The 22,065-nt window shown below is 34.8% G+C and overlaps 1 protein-coding gene and 1 long non-coding RNA gene across 5 annotated transcripts in view; one reads left to right on the top strand and one right to left on the bottom strand.

Annotated features, from left to right (window-relative positions):
• The window catches only part of LOC146993136 (uncharacterized), a 225,829-nt gene that overhangs the window by 162,745 nt on the left and 41,019 nt on the right, over positions 1-22,065 (bottom strand). The gene's annotated exons all lie outside the window — the stretch shown is intronic.
• LOC118205332 (myocyte-specific enhancer factor 2C-like) overlaps positions 1-22,065 on the top strand; it is a 523,715-nt gene that overhangs the window by 151,272 nt on the left and 350,378 nt on the right. For all 4 annotated transcript variants that reach the window (XM_085807882.1, XM_085807884.1, XM_085807875.1 and 1 more), the window contains exon 2: positions 7,765-7,825. The gene's annotated coding sequence lies outside the window, so the exon portion shown is untranslated. The remainder of the gene's footprint in view (positions 1-7,764; positions 7,826-22,065) is intronic.

The following is a 22,065-nucleotide window of genomic DNA, read 5'->3' on the forward strand; positions in this document are numbered from 1 at the left end:
AACATCGCATATCGGTTCCTTTCCGAAAATTGCATCGTGCTGCCATCTACACTTTCAACAATATAACATTAGTGATGAATATTTTAAATAGATTTGTATATTTTCGTTCAGATTTTACAAATGAGGAATCATTATCCAACAGATAAATTTCATTGTTTGATACACAATGAATAAAATGCTGTATCTGGCCAGTAAGATTCTTAAATCTTTGAGTGCGAACAAAACAAATGACGGACTTCGGAAAGTGCAATCGTGTGTGCAGGGCAACTATCGCAATTTATCACTTGCGATATTTATGCACGGCGAAGTGTTGTACAATATATACTTTAGTTCTTTTAAAAATCAGTATGGTCTCATAGTTCTGCTCTTTTTTGTTTTACTGTTGTCTTGAGTGAGCAGTAGTTGTTTAATTCTAGTTTTAACTTTAAAGATGAAAGGTATTGTACTTGCCTGGTTTGTAATTTTTCTCCTGGTATGAAGTAAATGTTAGTTACTACGCTTGAGGTCTATTTTGAAAAGCAGCTTTTTATCAAAACTAATAACCTTTTGTTATTGTGAAGTAGACACTCAGTCGCTATCTGCTTCATACAAAGGATGCTTTCGTGAATGATTTTCTAGTGGAAACTAGCTTGTGTTTACATATTCATGGAGAAAGCCACCGAGCTCAATTACCACAGCCTGTATTCAGACACACATAGAAAAGAAACTGGAGGACACTGTTCCGTGACCCGCTACAGGTCTACATGACACTACGTGACACTAGTCCATTCAGCCACTCCGCTACGGGTAGGAAAAAATAGTCTTAGCATTAAACTATTAATTTAACAAAAGGTGTTAAATTAATTAAATTATTCCGAAGTACGTAGCAAATTCGTTCAGTTTTACAGCTCTGTGTATGTTAAGCAGTGTAGGAAAATTTGCCGTAGCGGCTAATTAAATACAGATCCCACCTTTCGATCTATTATTCTTTAAAAATATCTTAACTTTACCTGTTCTTCATTCGAAATAATATTTACTTCTAATTAAAGAAAATCTTATTGATTAATAAATTGAAGTAATTATTCTAAAAACAAAAATAAGTATTTTTTATTAGCAGTCAGCTTTAAATGCTACGTCTATTTATTCTGGAGGATCACACAAATTTCACGTAAAACGTAAAAATTCGTTTCAGAGCCGTAATGACAGATATATATATATATATTAGATATCAGAATCTTTTCTTTTATTCATTCTTCCTAAGTGTGGAAAACAACCAAATGCTTAGAATTTATTTATTTGCTATACTTTGGGGCCACATTTTAAAGAACCAATTCAAGTTTCGTTAGTTTAAACTGAACCTGTTGGCTGATGGATTTTTTCACATATGTTTTAAATATATCAGCGGGTATGTATCTTATTCCTATAACAGCGTCCAATAGAAGATAACACTGTGCCGCTTCTCCATATTACCGCTCTCCGCTGGCCACTATTAAGACCAGAAGCAGTGGTCATTTTATTGTGGAAGCACCTAACACGAGACCACCGTTACCTCCTATGAAGGGACAGACAAGTTTATGTCCATGCTTTCTCCGGGATTCGAACCCGAGCCTTTCGGTACGATAGTCGGAGTCACTAACCACTTTCCTACCTGGGCGGCCGCTATATGGGATATAATCCTCCAGAGATTACATCCCGCGTCACATTGGGATTTTTCCCATATGTAACACGACGTTTTCTTCCGAAGCCCCCCAATAAGGTATCCCTCACCTTAGGCGAGAAAGCCCTCGCCTGCTTAGTCATCATCCCATCCAAACCCATCTCAGTTCCACTTTTTCAGAGTCTCAGGTTTCTAATTAATACCAGATCTCAACAAAAATATTATGCAAAATAAAAATTTGTGTCTTACAGTCTATCTATAATTTATGTCTTACAGTCTATCTATAATTTATGTCTGTACAAGCCTGAAGGTTTGAACAGTTTACGTTTTGCAAATGTCAACTGAAATTTTGATCACATAATATTTATTTTTTACTTTCGTAACTTGAGCTAAGTGCAAAAAACATTAATTAATATGAATATATAAAATACCAATATTTTTCTGCACTGCGTCATTTCGGAACTAATTCATGCCATATGACTCTTACATGACGCTGGTGATGTAAATGGAACTAAAACTCAAACAGCTAATAATAATTTTGCAGCAGTATTTATTATGCAATCAAATTCACTGAGAAAAATCTAACTCTTTCTGAATTAAGATTTCATTCTAAACACAGGTCACTTCTCTAAGCGACTAAGTGGCCTATGTGTAGACCACACTTTTTACACTTCGGCCTAGTTGTACTGCTGGTTGCTGCGCTCTTTTTACTGCAAAACTGTCGAAAATGTCAACCCTTTGTGGCAAATTGTTTGTGGCCGCTATAATGTTTTTAAAATAAAGATGAACATTCAATCTGCCTCGGCTGCTAAGTTTGCTCCTCATTACGAGTCAATATTTCTACAACATCATTAAATATGTTTGTTGTCATGCGTATATATGCAGATGGTGTTCACACATTTTGAAAAGATTTATATATAAACAAACCTTAGAAATTTATTTTCTAATGTGTTCAGTATAATAGACCTTTTGTTGAGCTATCATATTACATCTTATTTCCAAGATAAAAATCCTTTCCTTTAAGCATCAAGGTTGATTTTATTCCACTCTTCCTTCACAATCTTCCAGAGCTCATTCAATGTTTGGGGATGCTGCTTATAAAGAGCTTATTTTAAAAGTCCAGATGCACAGTAATCCATAGGAGACACATCAGGTGATTTGGGTGGGTTGCATTTAAAGGGTAAAGCTTCAACTTCGGTTTCATTTCTCATTTTTTCAAAAAATAGAGTAGTAGATTTAGAGGTATGACTTGGAGCCTTATCCTAATGAAACTTAACACAGTGAAGATTGTTTGGATAAAGAGATGGAATTTCTTCTTTAGAAATAAGCGTTAAAACATATTTCTGATAGTAGTCCGAATTAATTTTGACATTTTTTTTTTTTTTTTCTACTTTCTTTATTTTAAGTTTTCCTTTATAAGGGAATCCAGTAACAACCTTAAAGCCTTTAGAAACACTTTTTTCCTTGTTTTCCCTGAACCAACATATTAAGTCTTTTTCTCCTCTTTTTCGGTAATAAATCGATCTTTTTCTATTGCAATCAGATAAGTATATTCAAAACTCAACAACTGAAACTATACATTTCCATTTTTGACCTAACAAATAATTTTCTTATAGCAATCTGCACGTAGTCTTACGCTCAGAAACATATTTCGGCGTTAGGCGATGAACATCATGTTTATTTTGTTGCTTTGATTAGCAAATCAGATTTTATAATTTTGTTCACAGTTCCTACAAGGACATTTACATATTTTGTAATAGCTCTTTGGACGGCTGGGTTTTCCTTTGAAACATGAGATGCAACTTTAGATTTAATGAGAGCTGTACGTACCTTTGTTGGGTATGCACTTTTTTCCAGTCAATGTAAACTTGGACGTTTCTTTCCTTTAGCATTAATTATATGTCTTATTTCACATGGAGAAATATTAAAGCCATGCCTTTTTCATATTTTTCTTCGGATAGCGCAAAAATATAACCTTCGATGCATTGTCTATTTTTCAGCGACATTTTAAAGAAAAGAATATTTTTAATGCTGCATACGATAATCAGACTCTATTCCAATTTGATGCCAGTCACATTTATATTTTAAAATTAAATTTAAATTGAATTATTAAAAATCAAAATTGTTACAAAAATGTGTGAACACTCTCTGTAGATATACAAACCTTCTTACTGAACATAAAAATTCCTTACCCGATCTTTATTTTCACAATCGTTGATTGTAGTCAAATACTTCAAATTGCAGAAGTGTTTTAAATGATGAAATTGCATGTTTTGGCAGTGCTAAATTTAAAAAAATTAATTTTTGAAAAATAACGAAATCTAACTACATATATATACTATAATAATAGTTTACGTACGTGGTTAGTCTAACCATAAATATCTAACGATATTTAAAATTACTTAATGTTGTAAATATCTAACAGTATTTGATATGAGTTTTTCGTCGCAGCCAAAATGTAACTTAATAGGCCGTAATAGGAGTTCATGTCGTGTCCATATCAGATATTTTTAATTCAATGTCTTACTACATACATATTATTCATTTGTAGCGCATCCTATAACAATGGGACAATAAATAACGATGGGAATTTTATAATTAACTCACTCACTATTTTCTTTCTTTTTTAAAAAGCATTTTATTTAGGAGCGAGACATGGGTTTTGCCCATTTGGAGTTTGTTATTGGCCGTGAAATGCCAATAACAAACTCCAAATGAATTGGCGTGAATTGCCACACTGCTGGGAACCGATGCAATGGATTTCTGTTCCGATTTTGAAAACAGTTTAGAATAAGCGTTCAGAATGAATTTTCATATTGTAATGCTGATTAGTTTTCTGACATTGGCAAAAAATTTCAAATATAGGAAAAAAAAATATCATGCGAAAGAATCTGGTTTGGCACTCGAAGTCATTTCTTCCTCTGAATTATGCATCCTAATATGATGGTGTATGTACATATTTACATTACTCACAATTGTACACTATTTTGTCTTTCGTCCCGACCACCTCTATATATCATTATACAGCCTGAATTACTATCAAATAGTATCCTTCTCCGTCTCTTGTCATTCGCCCGATAGTTATGCCTCGCCCATCACCATTCGTCTTTTTTATCTTATAAAAATTATATAGATTTATCAATTACCCTGAATTATTCTCAGTTCCGAAATGTATGTGGGTTTGCTGTTAACTTACGATGTACTTGTTCTTATGTTTACTTCAACGGCCCCTATCAGTGATGCTGCATTTGAGTCTAAATGTCTTTTTCCCGGGAGAACGCGTTTCCCCTCTGCAGATATACCATGCGCTCCACCCAGGTTTGATTTTCTACTCATTTTGAATGCTATGTTCTACAATGCTATATTCACTAGTGATTTATCACCTGTATTCTCCTTCATTTTTGCAGTAATGCTTTCAAACATTTAAGAACAGACTAATATAAGAATCGAATTACTATAATTATTTCAGACATATGAAATTGTCATATAAGACTGATTTCTCTAAATTATTGCATTACTAATAACAAAATCTTTCCTATTGAACTAAAGCGTATAAAAATGCTGTTACTCTATTTAATTAACTAGAATTTAGTTAGTTATAAGGATTCGAAAAATTCATTCAAAATGCATAAACAATGAACTGTTTGTGCAGTACACTTTTAAAATGTTTTTATATCAATATATACATGACACTATAGCATGATAATTCTCAAGGTTTCGAAAGCGTCAAACAGACATTTATCAAGGATAAGAAGAACGGTTGAAGAAAAATTATTTATGTCAAGCAATATACATTGAACATTCCACTATGAGAAAATCACAAAAAGTTGCTTGACGCATCCAAATGCTAAATGAAGACCCCACATGCTCTGGCGACGCAGCCTGAACGTATGTCAGTATTTTGTTCACGGTATATTGTCTTCTTTGATTGCGTTTATTTTACATCATTTCATTGCAATGCGTAATCTATAATTTAAAATGATCGATACAACTAGTAATGTACCAACTATGTACCAAACTGTCAATAAATTTAATCAGAATAAAGTACAATAAAAGTTTTTTTTAAGAATGGGAATAGAAACCTCGAACAATTTACACACAACCAAAAATTCTTAAATTTTTTAGTTAAAACCTGAGGCAGCAAATTACTTCCTTTTTTGGCTTCTGTACCCAGTTATCCAAATTAGTTTGCGTGCGAATGGATAAACCGGACATTTTGTTTTTGGAATATATTTGAAGTGCTTTTGCTTTGTTTCCCCTTTACAGACTATCAAAAACTGTTAATTCGTTTATTTTGCCTCAGTTCTAATGCTAACTTGTTGTCGAAACAACAGAACTTTTTTTTACTCATCCCCACGTTTGGTGTAGATACAGATTTGATCTCTATCTGCACCAAAAGTGGAGAGACACAACTGTGGATACAGATTTGATCTAAACCTGCGGAGACCTTTGTGTAATTTTTAATAGCCTAAAGAACATATTTGGAAAAAAATATGAATTACACTTTGAGCTTTAAAATGGCACTCCAAAAAATGAATACACGTAATTGAACGTGCAAATCTCTTCTATATATAAAGCATGTTATCATCTGTAGCCGCAACTCAGTGCCATTAGTAAATGCTCCATACTATTCATGCTAGTAATATTTTGCTTAGCAGTAACACTCTAATATTTCTGCAAAAATACTATTATTTATGCGATGCACTCTTTGCTGGTACTTCTTGGCAATTTAGGGATATTCTCTTTCTAGAATGTTCTACATATATCAATAGGCTTAAGTCTAGAAATTGAGCTGGTCAGTAGATCCTTAAAATGGCCAGCTCTTGAAGGTATTTTGAAGGAGTGTTTCCCCAATTCGACCTGCATGAAAACATTCGCTAGAGCTAGAAGTCCAGAATATCATATCTATTGTCGAGGCCTCAGGTAATTTACCTTAGGTAAAAGGAAGTAATAAGAAGCCTAAAGAGAAGCCTTCCTTTTACCTAAGGGGGCCTAGGTAAAAGGAAGTAATTTACTGCCTAAAATTTGTACGCCCTAGCGTCCCTCTAGATGAATGCCAGCTCAAACGCAGATGTAACTTGTTGTGGCTTATGTCATTTTTCTGGCCTTATCAGAATAAGTTCATGAATTTAACTGTGGCAAGGAGCACAAGAATGTCTCTGTCATTGCCATGGAATTTAAGTACCATGTAAATGACAGTATGATTTTGCTAGTTCAGTTTCAGTTTTGAAGGATAATCCCCGGTAAACGGATTCGAAACTCTCCCACCCCTTATCTCTTTTTCAGCAGACCACTCGAGAGATCATTAGGCTCGCCTTATATTTTGAGTGCTTCCATGCCGCACATGCTCTATACATTTACAAACATCCATGCCTTTTCCAGGATTTAAATGATACAGCAGCCAGGAGCACTAACACTATAAAGGGCCGTTCCCACTGGGATTTGAGCTAACGAACTCAACTGGCGTAGCCGACCCATCTCCAAAACCAGTCTTTTCCCTTAGGGGAGCAAGTTGAAAAGTCTGAACTGCAGGCACAGCGGAGCTAGTCGACACGTGGAACTGACTCCGTTAGCTCAGATAAACCCCAGTAGGAACGGCCCTTAACTGATCGGGACGGCATATGAAGCCTTTATCTCCCTCATCAACGGCTGATCTGTAAGATTACTGAGCGCTAACAGTTTGACCCAGATTCAAATTCTGGCGACTGGGCTGGTTGCATGCACATTTTCGTGTTTTTCACCATGTAACTTGAAAAAGAAACAGTTTTCCTTAAAAAAGTCATTCACGAAGGCATTCCACCCCTTGGACAGGTAACCCTCATGTGCTTTGCCATAATCAAAATAAACAACAAAACAAAAAAAAAAAAAAATTGCGGCTTTTCCCATGCGTAACGTTAATACGAGGCTTCCATAATACATTTTGTTGTTTCGTGAAATTTTTTGAAAAATACATATTTTTATAGAAAATGAACATATATATGCAAATAAAGTTATGTTCTTGCCTGTTCAAAATAATTCTTATAAATTGCAAGTAAAAAATCAAATGATGAAATTGTTTACATGTTTCATATGCTATAAAGGAACAAATAAGTATGTGCCATAGAAGTAATTTTTATGTTTTATTTCAGCTGTTTTCTTCTAAAGGAGGAAAATATCAACTGCTAAAGATATAATCATCTCAGGGCAAAGGTATGTTTTTATGATAAAAATGTAAGATTTAATGAGCCTATGTAATGTTAATGTTTTATTGAGCTAATGATTACGATTACTTTTTTTTTTTTTTTTTTTAATTTTCGTTTCATTGAGAAAATGGAATACTGTTGTCTACTAGGAAGCTGCATATTTCGCTACTCTTGTCGACAGCATTAAGAAATTTTTAAGCAAGCAACAAAATGAAATCTTAGCGTATCATAAACCTTTCTAGGTATTTCTCTTTCATTTAATTTCTAAACTCATATGAACATGGCGAATGATATTGCATCACGGAGCGCGAAAAAGAGATGTCACAAATATCTGTAACTTAGGATTTGAAATTAAGCTTACATGCTTATTAGACTGTCACCGATAATCTCCATACCAACAGAATAAATTCAACCAAGCTTCTAAGCTTAGTGTAGTTTCATTTTAGCATAAAATAAATTCAAAATTAAATTCACTGGGCGAAAAAATTTCAATATAATAATTCACAACCTGAAAAAAAAAATCTTTTTAGAAGACTGAATTTTTGTAGGTTTTAACGCATTAGATAAGAATAATACTACTAATTCTTCATACACTGTAAAAGATTATGCGAAAGAACTTCGACACGTCGTATAGCACTTTTATTCCAAATTTCGTGCTAAAGTCCTAAAATTTCGGATTTTCACAGGGTAAAAAAATTCTAAATTTTTCACCAATACTTCCCTGTTTATTTTTCAATATCAGCTGACGAGAATAAACGCAGAATTAAGAAAGGAAACAAAAATCAATGGTTACATGCTGAGTACTAGCAACGTTGCGCACTGAAGTTTTGACCACTTTTCGTGTATAAAATTACCTTGTATTCTTTTATAATGTTATTAATAGTTCACAATTAATTTAAGACTATAGTATAATGCTTTATAAATTAACTCAGTGCTGTTTTTACTTTCCAAGCATCTCACACAAGCACAGTACAGTTAATCGAGTTAATGTCGCTCAGCTTAAAAGTTAATATCTTCGTACCCAGAAGAATACCCGAAGTAGCTGGAATAACTTAATATGCTCCGCACTCTCTTTTAAATAACTTTTAATCAATTTAATGATGCTACAGGTAATTTGTCTGCTGCAGTGTTGATTGAATATAAAATTCAGTCAATCGGTTTCAGTTTAATTAGCTTTGATTTCGAAAATGCGATTTCCTTAAGGAAAAGAAAGGTTGACTTGATAAAATTGCTTTAGGAAAGGACTGAATTTCTTTCTTCTAACCGAATTCCAATTGTCAATTAATCGATGCATTCAGTATCCTTTCATAAATAAGTTTAGATAATAATACCAATTTGAACATTATAATGCTCAAACAGGTACAATTCCCTCAGTGGATTAATCCTGTATGACATGTTATGCAGTCAGCATTTAAAAATGAAAAAACGTCAAGTCGAGAGATTAAAATGTCATCTTAAGCTCTGCACGCAATGATATTAGAAATAATATTAATAAAAGTGTGGGCACTTTTTTGCCGTTCCCAAGTGTTTAACTAAAACAGTTAATTAAAACAAAGCAAATAAATTGGTGCATCAATAAATTTATCGATATAAAGACGTTTTACGCATCAATACAGACGTTCAAAAATAATGTTACATGATTTTCTGCCCATAATAAGGTGAGCATGGCGAACGTCAAAGTAAAAAAGAAAATGTGAAACGAGCTTCATCGTTCATCAAAATGAAGCCAGCTATGACGTATCGCTCTGTTAATCGTAATTTACTAGTTAATCAAAATTAAATGTCTTATATGTCAAGTCTAAGAGCGAAGGGACCCGGAAATAATTTGTGTTTAAAATTTTTATGAAAAAATTCTCCTGCAAATAAAGGTGACATTTTAGGAAATTCGAGGTTTGACAATTGGTTGGGAAAAAAAGAGAGGGGGGAGGGAGATTTTCAGAAAAAAAAAGAATGATTCCTCCACTTTTTCTTTTTTTTTTTAACTTTAGAGCATGAATCTAACTTATTTTGTCTTTTACTATTATTATAACTGTATGGTTGTCTGTTGCGACGGAGTTCTTCGTCATCATTTATGGAAGGTTTTGAAGTATTCCGATCTTTCTGCGTTTCATAATATGGACTGCATTTTGAGCAGATTATAATTACAAAGAATCTAATATTCGAAAGACGATATCGATTAAAATCTTGGTCTCAGAGCCAGGGGGAAAATATTATAATATTTTCTGAATGACTGGATGAAATTCACTTTCGTCTTCACTTTAAATTTTGTTAACTGAAATAAAATAAAAGTTCTCTGTGAGCTTAAAACGTCTACACTGTTCTTTAGATGATGTTAAATCCTTGAAGTCTCAACCTTTAGATGATGTTAAATATTTAAAGTCTCAACCTTTAGATGATGTTAAATACTTGAAGTCTCAACTATTTAGTGTCTTAATTTTTGTTTTATACTTGGTAACTTAAAATATTTCTTCTGTTTTTCTGAACATGCAACCTTAATACATATGGCATTTAAAAAATTATTTAAATTAAGAACCAGGTTTGTGTTATAGCACGCTGAATCTAAGTAATAAAATTTCCATAAAAAGTTCTTTTGATTTGTTGATCTTTATGCAAATTTGATTAAACTAACCAAAAATATATAAAAGAAACTGAGTCATTAGGGTTTTCTGAAGCAGGAGATGTGAAAAACGTGCAATGCCCTCGTCGGGATTCGAACCTGGATATCTCGAGTACGCACCGAGTGTGCTATCTTTACTCCACGAAGGCATACTGAAAGGAGAGAAAAAATACTTTATAACTTCACGATAATTAGCTAAGTCATAGCAGTTAAAATTGACGTTATAATATCCTTATCAAAGCAGTTAAAACTGACCTTATTATCTGAATTACGTGCCCAATTAAGAATGAAAGATCTATCTGCATACAGACAGTGGCGTAGCGAGGGGGGGGGCAAGGGTGATGATGCCCCGGGCGCCGCTCGCAAAGGGGCGCCAAATGGTTTCCAAACAAGATTTTCATCATATCACTGTTTTTTTTTCGGAGGGGGGGCGCCAAAAAGGTATTCTGCCCCGGGCGCCAGTTATGCTCGCTACTCCACTGCATACAGACGCCTTACTTATTATTAAGAAACAGCAATTTGCATCTGATAAGATATTACAAGTTTTAAGCAAATTTCTTGTGTTCTTAGGTCAAGAAAGTTTAGGCGTGTTTTATTGCTTTCATATTGGAAATCAAGAGGCAGACTAAAGGGCAGAGAGAAAATCAGGCGTGTCTAATGGTATTCAAACCATTAGATAGAACGTGTAAAAAACTTAACATTAGATAGAATATTAAACGATTTGGTATAATACACTGTATTAAATTTATGGTTTATTTTCATTTTTGATCCGAAGAAGAAAGATTCATAAAGAAAATAAATATATGAAATCATCAACAGCCGGCAACCGATATTAAGTTATGTAACAGCTTTTAAATAAATAATAGAGAAAACTAGTATCACTCCCGACTACAGCATTTTCGACGCCCTAGGCAATCAGTACAGTTGGCTATTCTTAATAATTAAATACCTTAATAACTTAAGTGAACTATTCCTTTATTCATTTGTTGCTCGTAGGCGACTGTCTGTGGCGCTTTGCTGATTAGTATCATCAAAATATGCAGTAAAAATATAAATATTTTAGTTTAATTAGACTTTCGGCACGCAAAATATTTTGCTGTGCGTTAATTCTAACATTCCGCGCGACCGGCTTAAATCTGTCCCTGCTTCCGGAGCGGCGTGAAATATAACGCTCTTTAAGAAAAAGAAGGAAGAATCATATGATTCCGCTCAGTATCTCCAGAAATCTTCTCTTCGGATATCTTTATTTAACAACACATACCTCAGCGTCTTACCAATAACACCTCCATCAAGGAATGCTTGCCGTAATCCCGCTCGCTAAAGGTCATGTGATATATGTGAGCACAGTATTCTGTGGTATTTATATGTCCAAGCCATCTTAATTAATTGGAATTGTTTAAAATATCATGTAATCTTGATCAATGTAAATCATAATTTAATAATGTATAATTTTAAAAAAATGCAGTCTTTATTTAATTCTGTATTTCTTAATTTTCAAAGGCCCACTGTGCCACTGTCATTTTATTACTGCTTATAATTTTGTATTTTTAAAACCTGGAATTAAAAAAAAATACATAATACTCGTATTTAACATATCTTAAATGGGTCTGGTATGTTTGTCCGATAGCTTGGTTGCTTAATGTTGGCACGTCTACATGCGTCAGATATCTTCACCGAGGGTTTCGCCATTTTTAATGGTGCATAATGTAATAATGTGCGCAATACTATGCAAAAAATCTATAGTCATTCGGTTTTTTCGATCGTTAAAGACAGCGGGGATTCATTTTTCTCGTTCAGCGTGTTCCTTGCGAGTTGGCGAAAAGGCTCTTCCGCAAACGATATCCTCTGTCCTACATTGCATTTGTAACTGATCCTTTCTAAACTCTTCAATAAAATACCAACATGAGATTTTCCAACAAGTGCTTCAAAACGCTTGTGTCATGCTTTGACTCAATTTTGTGTTCTCGGAATACTAAGATTTACTCATTTGGATACGGATTAGAAGTTAGGAGGAAATAAAGGAGGACTTCCAGTAATCCTTCCATTTCTCATATTCTACCTGATTTTACTATGTACATGATTATCCTCTAACTACTGTGATACTGCGTATATTTCAACGAGACTAAGATGTTTTATCTCATGAAATGCAGATAAATATCACTACATAGAAGAAAAGCAGGGGTTGGAATGTGTCGAAGTTTCAAACTAAAACTTTCATCTTTGCCATACCTTTAGAAAGCCCAGATGCCTGAATATAGCGCCACAGACTTTCTCCTAACTGAAATAAACATAATTTACTAGCGACATCTGGGAATTCGTGACTAGAATAATTAATTGCTGCTTTTTCAGAATCACTGATAATGAAATGAGGTTTTAATGCCAGGTCAGGTTCAGCAGCAAAGTGATTCAAAGATTAAATAAATGAATATAACACTCCTCCAATTTGCTCTTCATTAACGCGTAAACAAGAAGTACTTGCATTTCCAGGGGCGTGGATGGTATATAGTTGGAAAAAAAAAAATGTCTTGGCTCAGTTTTAACTGTCTCGTCCATGATCCAACAAAGGCTTCTTTCAACAGAGCAAAGTTTTTTTTTTTTTTTTTTTTTTTTTTTTTTGTTATTGTTTGTTTATTAGTTTGCTTCTCGTGAACAAACATATGCTTTCATTGTTAAAGAATGAATCATTTAATACAAATTTTTCATCACCAATAGTCCTAAGTGCTAATGGAATATCAATATTTTCCAAAGTAGTTGGCTGCTTAGGCAAAATTCTTTACGATTTCTTTCTATAACCTGGCTTAGAACATGGAGACTAGGCAATGCAGAATAACTTTGCTCCGGAACAGCATTGGTTTCCTCTTGAATGATTTGCGTTGTCGGGTGGCGAGTTTGGTGGGCTATTCGCTATTATCTAGCGCTAAGTATTATCTACCGTTACAGCAACATCTCTCTCTTTTTTAAGCATGAGATTCGTGATTATCTTTCAGCCCACCAGCGGCCGAGCGGTAAAGACGCTGAACACTGGTAGTTCGGTCTGAGGTTCGAATCCCGCGAACGGGCTGGCTGCATGGGCGTTTTCGTGGTTTTCCCCATGTGTAACGTGTATACGAGCCAGTTTCCCTTAGAAAGTCCTCCACGAAAGGCATCCCTCCCTTTAGGCAGATAGCCCTCGTGTGCTTTGCCATAATTAAATACACCACACCACACCACATGATTATCTTTCCCTCTGTTCCGAAGGTGATTGTGTCCGACTATAAGTATGGTGTTTGCGTATCTCCACAAATCAGGGTTTTGTGCTTCTCTCAACACCAATAAAACAAATCACTACTGTGTTTTTCTTTGCATATCAAATAACCATTGACAATCAACTTTGAATGACCCATTTTTGAACACTGATATCATATTTCAAAGTAATACATACGCCCTAACCCATCACCTAAGATGTTAAGATGTGGCAAAATATGAAACACAAGATAGAGTCAGAGCTTAAATTGCGCCGGTGCCCAACGGAGCCCGGCTCCGGTACTTCTTAGTTTTCTGGGACATATTTTAATTCTAACCGGAGCGCACCGGATTCCTAAATAAGAAGGGCCTGGGACTTCTTTTATGTAACTGAACAATTATTTCAGTAAAAATTTTATCTCGAAAATCTTATTTTTAGCAATAAAATTATATTTAAAATCGCTTATTAAATTTGAATTTATCTCTTTGCATTTTATTCAGTTTTAATCATTTAATGAGTTTAATCTTTAATTATTTTAAGAAATAATAATTAATTTACTGTGAATTAATAAAATAATAATTATAAATTAAATAAAATTAATAGAAATTAATTAATAATATCAATTAAATAATAATTAATTATTTTGATACTCATTAACTATATAATTTTAACATTATTAATGATTTTTAATAGTCATTTTATTTATTCATTTAACTCTTGTTCTTCTTTCCTGACTCTTGTTCCTTGATAGGGCTCCGGCACTTTTACTTTTAGAAATTAAGCCCTGAATATAGTAAGAGATTAGACGAATTATATAAAGCGTAATGTCCTGTATTTGTCTTTAGTATTTCAGCTAATAAGATGAAGCGATATTTTCTACTTTCTTTCTTTGGTTTCTGTATAGGGAACATGGGAAAAGAAGTTACACCCCTCCCCTCGCTAATTAGTGACCGGAAGCGTTAACAGCGTCTCTGGGGAATCAGGGTAAACGCACCCGTCCAGCAGGTGGCATCGGGTAACTGAGTTGTCGAGCAAACGTACCTGTCGGGTAAGTGGTGTTGGGCAAACGACCATTCCAGGTGCGGTGTCAGCCTTGCGGCCAGATTGTAAGGACAAAAGTGCAGTGATTTAAAGAAAAGAAAGCAAACACACCACCTAGAAGGCAACCGTGAGAAAATCATTGGGAGATGAAAGGTATGATACTGACTGCGAAGATAGATTAAAAAAGTTCCAAAATACAAGAAAAGAAAAAAAATCTGGATTGGATAAAAATATGTGCGACACAATATATAATATATAATATATAATAATAACAATATACAATATATAATAATAACTACGACACAATATATAAGACAAATTCTTGGTTAAATAAGTAAGATAAAATCTTGGTTAAATACGATACAAAAACGAGAAACGTAAAATAAACTTAAGTTTGCCGTATGAAAAAAAAAAAAAAAAAAAGTCTCGAACACCCGATCCGGAGAACAGTGCTAAGCCATTGACAGACGCGATAGATAAAGAGACGCGGTAGATGAAATGAAATTAAGCAAAATATTGAAACTCCATGATGGGATTGAAGCACAGTGCAGGGTCGTTTATAACGCTTTTTTTTTTTTTTTTCCCTCAGAACTGTGTGATCGTATTTTTAAGATATCAGACATTTTTACATGATTAGACAAGAGTATGGGTTTGAAACATTAGGACAGATGATCTTGAGAGTTCTTCCATTGTGGAGACTTTTAAGCGGGGATGAGGTTGTTTCGAAGAAACTAGGGAGCATTTCATATTATTCGTAAGAGTTTGTTTTGGACGACTTATTGAAGTTTCTTTCAACATCTGTTGGAAGTGCCGACATAGCCTAGGGCTGCATATTGAATGATGGGGGGGGTGTAATACGGAGATAAATAAATGCTTATTGTCCAAGCTTAACTGTGAGTTTCTTTTGAGAAGAAGATAAATACCTGTGGAGTCTTTCTGAGCTGACGGAGATACTGTTGATGTGTTCGTTGAAATTGAATTTGCAGTCGATTTTAAATATTCCAGGATATTTGGAGGCTCCCATTAAAGTAAAGGTCCAAGGAATGTGTCTTGTTTTCCTTGCGGAAATCAGGCTATGATTATGATTTAAAAAAATAAACTTCGTTTAAAGGACGAAAAAAAAAAATAATCTCTTGATAATTTTCAAACAAGCCAGTATTTTGCAACCAATCCGAAGCTTAGATAAAGAGTGAAAGGAAATTACAAATGTTTGCGAGACAAATTTAAGGTGTCAGGTACTTTTAAACAGACCGTAAAATCGATTTTTTTAAAATTAAAATTTGATTTCTTACAAACAAACCATATATAAAACAAGTCCCATGTAAAAATTCTTTCTGGAACTTAAGTTATGGTAAAGAAATAGTTGTAAGCTTTGCCATTTAAAGAACCAGACGATTGTTTTATATTAATTAGCATTTCAGCAAATTCCTCATATTAATTCCCCTTAAATTTGTAAAATGAAATGCTTCTGAATACAAATACGAAGTTACACATGGTAGGAAAATTAACTTATTAGCATATCTGTTTATATATTTATCAAGTTAATTTGAACAAAATAACGTGCTCGCAGGACTATGAGCTAACTTCATTTTTCAATTAAACGTTTACAAAATGTGATTTCTCTGTTTGCATGTATGATTTTTTTTAAATGGCTGATTAGAATTTCAAGAAATCGTGTTTGATTGTGTAAATGCTATATCTATATAAAATGGCCAATTATTTATTCTTCTGAGGTAATAACTTTTAGAACCAGAATTTGAAATCATGAAAAATTCACGTTTTATTGCGTCAATTAAATTTTTTATGATTATATATGCAGGACTGTTTAATTATACAATTAAGCAGGGTTACGCGCTTTAGCTTATAAGTACACTGGTGTGCAAAAATTAAGGACGAATTCGAAAAATTAGCATATCAGCTGAACGAAGAGGCAGAGCGGACAGAAAGACCAATCAGGAGATTAAGTAAGGTGATGTACGGTAGCGCAAGCGCAGATATGCAGGTAGACGTAATGGGGGAGTGTCTGAGTAGTATAAAGCATGTTGTCGGTGTAAGATCAGTATTTCTGGCAAAGAGATTGCACGCCGTATAGCAGTTAAAATCACACCGAGTTGCCGCCTCAGCGAGAAATGGCGAATAATCAATCTGTTAGACGACATCTGGATGCTTTTACCCGAGGTCGAATCATTGGGAATTTGGAGGAAGGCGCAGTGTGACAAGTGTGGCTGCAGAGTTCGGAATTGCTCACAGCATCGTTTCACAACTTTGGAGACAATTTCAAACTACAGGAACAGCTATCCGGGGGTTTAGTAGTGGTCGTCCACGAGGAACCACACCCGCAGATGACCGGTATATTGCCTTACAAGCCAGAAGAAACAGGCGGCAGATAGCGGGAGAAATCGCTAGACACACGACACAGGCGACTAGACGACCGATATCGCGTTTTACCGTGGCCAGAAGACTGCACGGTGGTGGTCTGTTTGCACGACGCCCTGTACGGTGTGTACCTCTAGGTTTCTGTGGTGCCGGGAACACCGGAATTGTAGAGACAATGAATGGGGACGAGTACTCTTTACAGATGAGAGCAGATTCAGTCTGAGTAGCGATTCTCATCGCATACTCATCTGGAGATAGCGGGGAAGCCGCAATCATCCCTTGAACATCATTGAAAGGGATAGGTATGGAGGTGGCGGTGTTCTCGTTTGGGGAGGCATCATGCTTGGTAGTCATACAGAACTTCACATCTTCGACGCAGGTTCAGTCAACGGGACCCGTTATTGTAACGAGATTCTTCTTCCATATGTGCGTCTTTTTAGAGGCGCTATGGGTCCGCAGTTCCTTTTCATGGACGACAATGCACCATGTCATCGCAGAGTAGCTGCCGAACAGCTCTTAGAGAGTGAGGATATTGAACGTATGGACTGGCCGGCACGATCTCCGGATCTCAATCCCATCAAGCACGTATGGGATTTTCTAGGCAGACGCTTGGCAGCTCGTACCTTACCACCAGTAACGATTCCGGAGCTTCGATTGGCGCTGCAAGACGAATGGGCAGCAATGCCTCAACAACTCATTGACACCCTCATTCTCAGCATGGGCAGACGCTGTGAAACCTGCCTAGCAGTCAGAAGAGATCATATCCCCTATTAAAGACCGGATGTTTCTTGCTGGACACCCATCACAGGGATGTTTCGGCCTTCAGCCGCATTGCGCTCCGTGCTACTTTTTCAATAAAGCTTCTTTTTATCCCTCTGATTTCTCTTTTAGTAAGTATTGCTTACATTACTCATGTCCTTACGTATTGGGGATCTTACGGTATTAAATGTGTTGATTTGGAAAGCTTTTGTACAAAGTTATATTGAAAAAACCGTCTCGTCCTTAATTTTTGCACTCCAATGTATATTTTAATATCTTTTAATTAAGAATATAGGGTGCATTCTCAGGATTTGAAGGTAATTATTTTTTTAGTTAACATTTCTCATAACTATAAATTTCTTCTTGCGTAGTTAACATTTCTCATTTGCGTACTCCGAATTTCAATAAAATTTTGGCCATCAGTATAAACCCTAAGTGAGTTTTAAATGAACTATTATAATGCCTCTCGTCTAAAAATTTTAGAAAGTGCCTTTATATTAAACAAAATAGTTAATTAGGGAGTCTCAAAAAGTAATAAATAAATAAAATAAAAAGTGTTATTTTTAAAGAAAATATAATTTCTTTATTTTTAACTTGGGCAATAAGGTATTTTTCGTGCCTCTTGGCATATCTTCGTGGCGTGGTGATCTACACGCTGGATACGGTACGGATACACATAACACTTAATGAGCAAAGTGCTGTAAATGTGGCGCAAACCACAGAAGCAACTTACGTAACTTTAAATCGGAAGAAAAATATAATTGCCTTTTCTGCAATTACTCTCAAGTTAGTTCTTAGGTAGGTGTGAAGCTTATAAGAAGAAATTTGGACATAAAAATAAACTTATTATTACCCCGATACCGGCCAAACATGCTTTAAAAAGTACAGATTTGCCTGCTTTAAAATTATCAAAAAATACCTACCCTAAAACACAACGAAGGAATTATAGCGACGTTCTTAAGAAAAATATTCTAGCCTTCCTAATGAAATAACTAGCACACTAGCTTGGTTAAAATCCGAAAATAAATAAACTCTTAACAGAAATTATATACCCAATATAAGAAATTAAACTTGCCACTAGAATGCAGACAAACTCGCAGGTAACTTTAAAGTAACTGAAATTCTTTTCAAATTTGCAGAATTTGAAGACTGAATCATCAACTTCCTATGTAACCAGTCTAACTAAGCGGTTAGGAACAGCGTTCGGGGTCGTAGATTTTTGTTTGTGGGTTCGGGTGAGGTTGGTGAAATGTTGCTTAGTTATGGAAAAAGAAAAGAAAATTCTTTTCCTCTCTCCAGTTATTACGTGCTGGTCTTTTACCACCCAACATCTTGATGACCCTAGGGAAAATGTGAATATAGAGTAGTAAAGGCTTACATAGGCCGTAAGACTACTTAGCGAATGCCGATCTTCGAATCGGACTTCCTCTTCTAAGAAAGTGGCTGTAAGCATAATAAATTTCATCGCGAAACGTTGAACCATTTTCTTAACCAAAATAATGGCAGAATGGATGAACTAGATAAGAAAGCGCAAAGACATTTTTCTACAAAAAAGGTTTGTGTTATCTGTAAGGGAGGGAGACTATGAGGGTCTTAACAGTATCAAAGGCGGCTGTCTTTGTAGTCTTCTGGAGCTCTTACTTCTACGAATTCTCTGAAGAATAACAATAAATCTAAAGAAATATGGGCCCCTAGACCACGAGCCATAGCTAGTACCTATAGGTTAAGACGGTACTAGAAGAGCAAGAAATTTTCGGATGAATTACAACTAATTAGCCCGTAGGGATTCACATCTCCCGACTTCTCAGAGAAAAAGGGCAGGAAACACAAAATGGTAGTGTCAGGCTTTTGGTTAGCTTTGCTTTCTTTTTAAAACCACTTTTTGTCATCAATGTGCCAAGTTATATCGCTAATGAGTTATTTCAAGTAATTTTGCAATAAAAAGAACCTCCGGCCATACTGTGACAGGCCTTTTCTCAGTGAGGACTTCCGTGAATATGAGATTGTAAACTAAAAGCAGATTTTCAAATGCTGGATTCTGAATTGTTGTTTTGAGGATTCTTTTCGTACTCTTCTGATCAATAGTTTTAACACTGCTTCTTACTTTCTTAATGGGAAAAAACAGGTGGAAATAAACTCTTCTTTGACTCTTTTTCTTCGAAATTCCGTCTTTCCCAAATAAAAAAAAATCATCGTAAGAATTTTCAAAGGAAGTACTGATTAGGGCTGTCATTGATAACAAAGCTTCATTATTTGCCTGCTGTTTGCAATTAGTAAATGAAGATGATCAAGAGCTTGTAAAATTCAGGTACTTCATGCATTGAAAGGGTAGTTAGAAGTGGAGAATCAGTCAACGGCAATACCTGAGCAATCTGCAATTTTAATTCAAGATAACATTGTTTAAACCGTGGTTTTAAAAAAGAACTCAGTTATTTAAGACACCTGGAAATAGAAATTCCAACATTATGCAAGCAATAGGTTACCTAAAACAAAATTAAAATTAAATTCCAACTATCCAAATCTGCTTGGAAGCATCTTTTGTTACAGCTTAAAGTATTTCTCGCGATTTTTCAGTAGTTCGCCTCTTGCTTGAAATCTTTAAAATCTTAAAGTTTTTTCCAACTGTGGGAAAAGAGAAAAAAGTTGTTGTACTCAAATTTGGCAAATATAGTGGCAGTGAAACAGATGCCAGCTCATTGCAATCCAAGAATTTCCGCAATTTAATAGCAGTGTGTGTTGTGATGAAGCATCTATTGTTTTTCCCACATTCCAGGCCAACTTCTCCGCAATTTTCCCCGAATATCTCTCTCAAAGTTATTCTTTAATTTTCTTGAAGAGCAGCATCGAATTCCTCTTGTTTACTGTTACTGTGACTCAGTTACTGATGTTGATGGCCGTCCTGTGCGGGTATCATCTTCTGTTGAAGTTCCAGTCGATTTAAAACGTTCATATTTCTCAAAGATTTTTATCTTGACATAGATTCATTCTTAAAATCTTGATTAATTAGGTCATGAGTTTCTTTTACAGTTTTGTTAAGCTTAATTCGGAATTTAATGCAAGTTAGTTGTTCTTTCAAGGTCACTCATTTTCTTATTTAATAAAAATCGACAAGGGAAACATTTCTGTGCAAAAATGCCAGTAGCGGTATAATACTTCCTTATATCATAGATATATTTCCTAGGCTTAGAATTGTTTAGGCTTAGAAATTATTTAGGCTTAGAAACGTTTAAACAATACATCGACATAAAAATTAACTAAAATTTTAAATGGAGACAAAAAAAAATTCGGTCGCGGAATTTTTTTTATCACATCATGTATTTTATTTGCAGATACGTGAACATAATGCTAAAATAATTTTTACTTGTGTGAAGTCTGCAAATTTTAAAAAGGTGATCGTTTAATAAACATTTCTTGAGTTCTGAATATTCCGAGAACCTGTAAAATTATCTGGAAAATTTCGCGAAAGGAAAAACTGCGTATTTAAGAAACTGTAAGCTGTAAAACGAAAACCATCGATAAATGTGAAATCGAAATGTTTTAATCTGGGGATGTGACAGGGCTCCTCGAATTACTTTTCACTGCGGTCAGAGTGAAATTGACCATCGAAATATGTAATAGACATATTGTATGTAACAGTTTATTCTACATTCTGACTAAATGTGGCCTGGTCGATCTCGACATTCATTGGCAGTAGTTCACCTGTTGCGACAGTACGGAAGCTAGTTTTCCTTAGAAAGTCGCCGCCGAAGGCATCTGTTTCTAGATGGAGGATTCATCCAACACTTGACCATAATAAATTATATAATTGTTTGGTAATATGACTAAATTACTAAAAATTTTAATTGTTTCCATAGCTTTCACATGCGTAAAAAAATTATACATAGCATATATTTTGGTGTTAAGTTATAATGATAAGCTTCCTCCTGAAAAGTATTTTGACGCCAAAGTGAAGAATATAATACTGAAAATATGAAATAATACATTTTGTGGGTTATTTTGTCACTATATGGATCATTATAACTAAAGAGAAGGAAGGTGAGTAAAATCTCGTTAGTCGACTTGTCGACTCATTGAGATGCTCTTCTGCACAGTTGAACCAACACAAGATAAATTTGTAATCGATTGAAACCAACACAAGATAAATTTGTAATGGATTGAAACCAACACAAGATAAATTTGTAAGGTTCGGCTCGTATAGAAGCTTAAATCAATGTCTTTCAGACTGAACTAG

Source organism: Stegodyphus dumicola, chromosome X1 (genome assembly GCF_044657685.1).
Source record: "Stegodyphus dumicola isolate Sdum_Otavi_A_Nest chromosome X1, ASM4465768v1".
In the NCBI taxonomy this organism is placed as follows: Eukaryota; Metazoa; Arthropoda; class Arachnida; order Araneae; family Eresidae; genus Stegodyphus; species Stegodyphus dumicola.